Source organism: Procambarus clarkii, unplaced genomic scaffold (assembly GCF_040958095.1).
Source record: "Procambarus clarkii isolate CNS0578487 unplaced genomic scaffold, FALCON_Pclarkii_2.0 HiC_scaffold_163, whole genome shotgun sequence".
NCBI lineage: Eukaryota > Metazoa > Arthropoda > Malacostraca > Decapoda > Cambaridae > Procambarus > Procambarus clarkii.
The window spans coordinates 481,487-490,545 of record NW_027189196.1 but is presented as its reverse complement, the minus strand read 5'-3'; positions in this window follow the sequence as shown (position 1 = coordinate 490,545).

Genomic DNA, 9,059 nt, shown 5'->3' with positions numbered 1-9,059 from the left:
TGTACCTGAGTCGTGGGATTACTGGGTTTTATGAACACTGTCATTGTGTTGTGCCCTGAGTGAAGAGGCAGTTGTTCATATGGATAGTAACAGTTTAATTTAATAAACGAGACGGTGTCCCACCCCTATATTTCTTCCTTCCCAGCTTAGAAGAGTCATATCTTTGTAGCCTAAGTATTCTCTGATGTTCAGGGAACATTTTCATGTGTGGGAAAGTGTGGAGCGTGAATAAGCTGGCTGTAAAATGTCCAGCTAAGTTTGATAATGCAAGGATCTTACGTCTTTTGTGGCACAAGACAGTGTCGAGCCAACCTGTTTCCCGCCAAGACGTCGTGACGCCTCCCGGCACCTGATTGGCCAGGTGAGGTCACGTGCCGGAAGTGACCAATGACGAGAGCCCTTGGGTGGTGTGACGTCACGAGGCGGAGGATTCTCAGGGCGGCTGGCACCTGGGTGGGAAGAGTAGGTCACGAGCCGCCATAGAGTGAGGACGTGCTCGAGTGAGCTTCGGATCTAGGGAGCCCTTTCCAGTAGATTTAAGCTTCGCTTCGATTCTGCAGACAGTCTGAGAAGCCATCCAACTTCCGAGGAGTGCCCAGAAGCAAGGACGGACCAGAATAGAGTGCCAAGAGCTCTATCAAGAGTCTGCAGCAGAGAGAACGTTGGGCTGGTGACGTCTGGGACGCCCAAGGGGACCAGTATTCCACATCAAGCAAGAAGCTACGGCCGGGCCAAATCTACTGGCAGTGAGGTGAGGGGAAGCTGTGCTGGACTGCGAGGTGTCGGCAGTGCCAGGAAGAGTGGAGGACGACGACGGAGGTACCTGTCTCCAGTACCCCGGACAAGAGGATGATTAAGGAAGTACCTGTTGTGAGTGAGCACGGCGTAGACACGTTACCACGAGGACGACGGAGGGACCTGTGTGTGGGAACTGTTCATCAGGAGACCAGAAGCCAGGATCAGGATCCTCAGCATCCCTCAACAGAGGAAGACTCGGCTTCTTGGTTGGAATGATATAAGGTAGATAATTGTCCCTCCCTTTACCCCTTTTGATCTAGGCGAGCTTGGGCATTTTATATGTTGTGGACATTTCTGCTCATCATTTTATTGTCTAAGTGACAGGATATTAGGCTAGGAGCCCAGAGCTTATTTAGGCATGAGTTGGTGTGTGTGAGCATTAAGGTGGGGATGTTAGTGATCCTGGAGGTGGTAGCTGGTGTGCAAAGAGCCAGCAACGAACTCAGAAACGTCCAGCTGATCGCATTGCTAGAGGCGTGGGAGAGTCACGACGTTTCTGACAGCTGGGGCTGTCAGCTGATTGTGCTGCCAGAGGCGCGAGGTGTGTGCCCGCAACTCGAGGTGTGGACCCAGTCAGCTGATCGTGTTGCCAGAGGCTTGTCAAGAAGAGTTTTGCCACCAGCGGATGATTCCGCTTATAACCAATTACTTTGTGCAAATTATATGTGTATATATGCTTTTTCTTCAGTAAACTTTTAAACTAACTGATGAGTTTAAGTGAGCCTCCATTCTCTAGGGCTATATGTATATATTTATGAGACCATTAGTGACACCTTGTACTGCATGTGATATTTCATCCTTGATTAAGATAACCACTAAGACCACTGACGTGTTGCTGGGACACGATTATAAACACCCAGCTGGCGACCTGAGTAGACCAGATATCCAAGATAGAACCTCCCAGTGTCAGGACGGGCAGGTTCAGGTGAGTTATAGGAGGCTTGAACCTCCTCACTCGCCAGGGGTGTATAAGGCCAGCTCTTCGTCGACTGGGGGAGCCCCGGGGCGGACAGTGGCGCCAGGAACTGAGGGGGCTAAGACCCGTACTCACCTCGTTGTACTCACCTAGTTGTGTTTGCGGGGGTTGAGCTCTGGCTCTATGGTCCCGCCTTTCAACCGTCAATCAACTGATGTACAGATTCCTGAGTCTACTGGGCTCTGTCATATCTACATTTGAAACTGTGTATGGAGTCAGCTTCCACCACATCACTTCCTAGTGCATTCCATTTACTAACTACTCTGACACTGAAAAAGTTCTTTCTAATGTCTCTGTAACTCATTTGGGTACTCAGCTTCCACCTGTGTCCCCTTGTGCGTGTGCCACCTGTGTTAAATAATCCATCCTTGTCCACCCTGTCAATTCCCCTAAGAATTTTGTATGTGGTGATCATGTCTTCCCTAGCTCTTCTGTCTTCCAGCGACGTGAGGTGCAGTCGACGTGAGGTGCAGTGCTCCCCGTGGGAGCAACCCTAACCACAGGTTGGAAGGGGGTGAACCCTGACAGGGTGGACTGGCCCATGTAGAAGGTGATCTCGCTAACATTTGCCAGTGGACAACGTGTATCTGAGACGTGGGATTACTGGGTTTTATGAACACCGTCATTGTGTTGTGCCCTGAGTGAAGAGGCAGTTGTTCATTCGGATAGAAACAGTTTAATTTAATATATATAATGGTGAAGGTGTAAATATATTGGTGTAGGGAATTGTGTCTCTCTTAACCCCCCCCCCCCTTATATATGCATTGCTCTACTGCTTGATACAGCCTGTTTCTTGAAAGCTTACTACTAACTTGGGGTCGAATACAGAAAAAAAGGATTAACATCAAGAACCCGGTTACTGGTCCTAAGTGGCCGTAACATGGTGATGGTTGTCAGTCTAGTAAAGTGAAGTGACCTTGTTGCGGTGATAGTCAACAGTCCTGTATAGTGTAGTGACGTTGTTGAGGTGATGGTCGACAGTCTCGTATAGTGTAGTGACGTTGATATGGTGATGGTCGACAGTCTTGTATAGTGTAGTGAAGTTATTGTGGTGATTGTTGGCAGTCTTATATAGTGTGGTGACGTTGTTGTGATCGACAGTCTTATATAGTGTGTGTGGTGATGTTGCTGTGGTTATGGTCGACAGTTTTGTACAGTGTGAGGTGATGGTCGACAGTCTTATAGTGTGTAGTGAATTTGTTGTGGTAAAGGTCGACAGTCATGTGCAGTGTAGTGACGTTGTTGTGGTGATGATTGACAGTCATATATAGTGTGTAGTGACCTTATTGTGGTGATTGTTGACAGTCATATACAGTGTGTGGTGACATTGTTGCGTTAATGACCGACAGTCTTCTGTGGTGTAGTGACCTTGTTGTGGTGATGCTCGACAGTCTTATAGTGAGTATTGACCCAGTTGTGGTGATGGGCGAGAGTGGCATATAGTGTATTGTGACGTTGTTGAGGTGATAATCAACAGTGTTATATAGTGTAGTGACATTGTTGTAGCAATGACCGACAGTCTTATATAGTGTGTGGTGACGATGTTGTCGTAATAGTTGACATTCACCAGGTGGCTACATCACTACCATCACCATGTAGCTACACCACTACCATCACCATGTAGCTACACCACTACCATCACCAGGTGACTACACAACTACCATCACCAGGTGGCTACACCACTACCATCACTAGGTAGCTACACCACTACCATCACCAGGTGGCTACACCACTACCATCACTAGGTAGCTACAACACTACCATCACCAGGAAGCTACACCACTACCATCACCAGGTGGCTACACCACTACCATCACCAGGTGGCTACACCACTACCATCACCAGGTGGATACACCACTACCATCACCAGGTGGCTACACCACTACCATCACCAGGTGGTTACACGACTACCATCACCAGGTAGCTACACCACTACCATCACCAGGTGGCTACACCACTACCATCACCAGGTGGCTACACCACTACCATCACCAGGTAACTACACCAGTACCATCACCAGGTGGCTACACCACTACCATCACCAGGTCGCTACACCACTACCATCACCAGGTAGCTACACCACTACCATCACCATGTAGCTACACCACTACCATCACCAGGTAATTACGCCAGTACCATCAACAGGTAACTACACCAGTACTATCACCAGGTGGCTACACCACTACCATCACCAGGTGGCTGCACCACTACCATCACCAGGTAGCTACACCACTACCATCACCAGGTGGCTACACCACTACCATCACCAGGTAGCTACACCACTACCATCACCAGGTCGCTACACCACTACCATCACCAGGTAGCAACACCACTACCATCACCAGGTAGCTACACCACTACCATCACCAGGTGGCTACAACACTACCATCACCATGTTGTAACACCACTACAATCACCAGGAAGCTACACCACTACCATCACCATGTAGCTACACCACTACCATCACCAGGTAACAACATCACTACCATCACCAGGTGGCCACACCACTACCATCACCAGGTAGCTACACCACTACCATCACCATGTAGCTACACCACTACCATCACCAGGTAACAACATCACTACCATCACCAGGTGGCCACACCACTACCATCATCAGGTCGCTACACCACCACCATCACCAGGTGGCTACACCACTACCATCACCAGGTGGCTACACCACTACCATCATAAGGTGTCTACACCATTACCATCACCAGGTAGCTACACCACTACCATCACTAGGTGGCTACACTACTACCATCACAAGGTGGCTACACCATTACCATCACCAGGTAGCTACAAAACTACCATCACCAAGTAACTACACCACTACCATCACCAGGTAGCTACACCACTACCATCACCAGGTAGCTACACCACTACCATCACCAGGTAGCTACACCACTACCATCACCAGGTAGCTTCACCACTACCATCACCAGGTAGCTACACCACCACCATCACCAGGTAGCTACATCACTACCATCATCAGGTAGCTACACCACTACCATCACCAGGTAGCTACACCACTACCAGCATCAAGTAGCTACACCACTTCCTTCACCAGGTAGCTACACCATTACCATCACCAGGTAACTACACCAGGTAACTACACCATTACTATCAACAGATAGCTACACCACTGCCATCACCAGGTAACTACACCTCTATCATCACCAGGTCGCTACACCACTACCATCACCAGGTGGCTACACCACTACCATCACCAAGTAGCTACACCAGTACCGTCACCAGGTGGCTACACCATTACCATCACTAGGTAGCTACACCGCTACCATCACCAGGTAGCTACTGTGGGATATCTAGGGCTTGACTCAATTATTTAATTACTTACTTATTTTATATAATATCGAAGGACCACCCACTTTTGAGTAAAGAGGGAAACTAATAAAAAGTGATCATTAGAAACACAAGGAAGAACCATGTCTATGGATAATTATTAGAAAGAATAATCATTTAAATAAATAATGGACTGTATGATTAATTAACTAAATTAGGAGCCTCAAACACCTACATTGGGGGGTATTGCTAGAACTTCATATACGTCTAGGAACTAGTGTGGTTCGTCACCAGTTCATTGTTGAGTAAAGAACATTATGACCAAAAATATTATAGAATCAATAGGTAAATTCAAATAGAGAATATTAATGATTGTTAGAATTAAAGAGCAATCATCTAAGTAAACACATCAATTTCCAAAACTCATATGGTAAATATTCCATATGATAATATTATGGATATGTATAATAAAATGGAATAATTAAATGTGTACAAAAAGTCTTAGCTTTAAGACGATTTCTATGACATCGTTTGTGCTTCGTCCTCGTGATCTCAGGATCTCCACATAGAAGCCATTAGAGGTGAATAACACGAATGTAGTTAACGACTCGTTGACTCCTCACATACGAGCTGTAATTTAAAGGATATTACGTAGCATTGAACTAGGCTACGTAAATCTCAAAATTTATGAAAATAGAGAATAAATATTAATGCGGTACTAACATTGGATTTGTTGTCGTCCCACTATGTAACGACAGACTAACCACGAAATATACAATCTCTAATGATGCATCAAGAAAGAAAATATACTTAGCATGAGCGCAGTAAATGCTGAAGTCTGCCGATATCGCGTCTCAGTCTCAAACTTCCACGATGTTGTACACGTGATTGAGAGTTTGGCTTGATTCTCGACGCGTTATTGATTGACCGAGCACTATGGAGCACGTGGAAGAATAATTATTCGTTATTAGTTGGGTATCAGTGTAATTCTTGCTGATAACTCCCCAACGCCACGTGTCTCAGACTCTGACGCCACGACTCTCCTCTGTCCAAGCACGCACTCGCTCCTCAATCCACAACACAATGGGGTCTCCTTCTCCTTCAACCCGCGTCTCGCATTCACCACAGAATTTATTTATCACGAATAATACTATTTCGCGCAATTGTGGTTGAAATACTTTAATAAGGACTGGGTTGTGATTCTAGTGATTTAAATATTATTGCTTTCTCGTCTTATGATGGTAAACGAGAAATGGAGAAGATTATAGTTTTCTCCATGGCATTCACGCGTGACAGAAAAACTATTATTTGATAACAAACGTAACTAAAAACTCTCGATTTAGAATTATTTGGGAGTTATGTTATCTGTAAATAATTATCACACGGAATACTGATGATTTTAGAGAACCACATTCAATTCTCTAGCACATTGGCAATAAATGTGTTTAACTAGATATAATCTGACGCAATGTTAGTGCTTTATTTCTTAAGAATTGTAGCATTAATACGCAGATATAATGGTTAGTTTATGTTAACATTACTGTTAGTAAATTTAGTGACTACTGTAGTTAGTATATAATAATAATGATTTATTATAATACAATAGTAGTGTATTAGTGTTGGAAATTTCCAACATAACTCCGGGAGGAGGAAATTTCTCGGGTCGCAGTGCAATGTTGAGTACTGACATACCTATCCCGAAGTTAGTATTAATGTTAGTATGTTAGTACACACATAAGGGATGTCCCGCAATTGTCAAGGACACACAAGAAATTTGAGTCTTGTAAAGAAATTCATGTTGAATGGAACATGTTATTGTGAATCATCTAAAGTTAATGACTAATAAAGCCTACAATAAACTCTGTGACTGGTGTCGCTATGACAGGTAATGATTATTTTACTAAGTCTTAAAGTTTTGCAAACTCTTAGATACTCTAGACGAAATAATGTTATTATTAATAGCCTATACAACATATTAAGAATTAAATCATACAATTTAAAGTAACTGAGAATCCACTGTGATGAGAATGTTCTGGGTCATTGTGACTTGTAACGATTTGTTACTTGACATCACAGCACAGTATCATCATGATTACTCAAATCGGATGGGAAATTATTTGCTCCTGGTCAGAGCTATAATAGGCTTGTAGTTTCCGTTTGCATTGTTGAGCAGCAGCTCTAGTGGGGCGGTTGCTCGGTGGATCAGAATTGTTGTCCTCGGAAACTGTTGGTGAAGCTGGTTCTGATAAACACTCTCGTTCTGCTAATTCGAGAGGGACCAACTTCTCTAAGGTTTTTAGGGTAGTGTTGCTTCGGCACAAAACCTTTACTACTCTCAGGATGCCTTGGTGATCTGGATGAATAGCAACAATTTTGCCTATAGGCCACTCTGACCTTGGTCCATCACTGTCAACCAATACTAGGTCTCCTGGTTTAAGTTAAACTTTATTATAGGGGCTCGAAGCTCCGTAGTGGTACTCTCGTAGAGCTGTGAGGTACTCTCGCGTCCGCACCTCATTTCACCTTTCAATTACTCTTGAGAGATGTTGGTAACTTTCTACTAAGTCACTCCTGGTTACATGGGAAGGATCGACGGGGTCCTCTTCTGCCAAAGGTATTAGAGGGCTCAGCAGGCCTCCATGTATTATGTGTGAGGGACTCAGAGGTTCTCTCTGTGAGAAATCATCTGTTAGGTATGTTAATGGGCGATTGTTGCTCGCGCCTCAATTTCCACGACGAGTGTTTGGAGTTCGGAGTAACTAATTTTCTGTCGATGTAAGGTCTTCCTTAAGCACTTCTTGACAGTTCCTATCATACGTTCGCAGAACCCACCATGACAGGGGGCTCTTGGAGCAATAAATTTCCAGTGGCATTGTCGTCTCTGCAGGACTGACTGCACTTCTGGATGATTCCATACCTCTCGCAGACAGGCTTCTCCTGCTACAAAATTTGAACCATTGTCCGATATCATTAGTTTGGGACAGGATCTGCGAGCTGCAAATCTACGAAAAGATTGGATGAAGGCTTCGGCACTCATGTCAGAAGTCACTTTTAGATGTACGCCTCGTGTGGTAGCACACGTGAAGAGGCAAATATAAGCTTTCACTGGTATCTTATCTGGATTGTCAGTGAGAAGCAAGGCTCCTGTGTAGTCAACACCAGTGGTCTCAAAGGGACGAAGATGAACCACTCTTTCTTCAGGGAGTGGTGGAGGTCCTGGGTAAGGACACACTCGAGCGTCGTATCCTTTGCAGATCACACATAACTTAATAATTGATTTGACGGTTTGACGCAACCCGTTCTCGCAAATTTAATAAGTCAATATTGACTTATTAAATATGTGCATAGGTAACATACTTAACATAACAGATACCCTTAAAAAGATTCATAGAAAACACCGACCTTACCTAACCTACTTAGTATGTTAAGATAAGCATCTTATTGCTTCGTAATTACAATTATTACCTAACCTATAATAGGTATAGGTTAAGTAATAATTGTAATTACGAAGCAATAAGATGCTTATCTTAAGATACTAACAAGGTTAGGTAAGGTCGGTGTTTTCTATGCATCTTTTTAAGGGTATCTATTATGTTTAGTATATCACCTATGCACGTAGTTAATAAGTCAATATTGACTTTACGAATTTGCGAGAACGGGTTGTTTGACGACCTTGAGGAAGCCAATATTTCTGTCTGAGGTCGGTGAGAGTGTCTAACACTCCACCATGCAAAGTACCATATTGATGGTGATGTAAAATTAGAAGTTTTGTAATAATGTGGTGACGTGGTAGAAGGATCGGATTCTTTGTATCCAAATCAATTTTTGCATGAAGCAAACGTCCTCCACATCTTAATATATTATGAGTGTTGGCATCATACCAGATACCTAGAGACTTGGTTAATTTATCTGGAAGATTTTCATATTCACTTCCATATGTCTCTTGCTGTGCGCGTTTGATTCAGTAGAGGATAGGATTGGG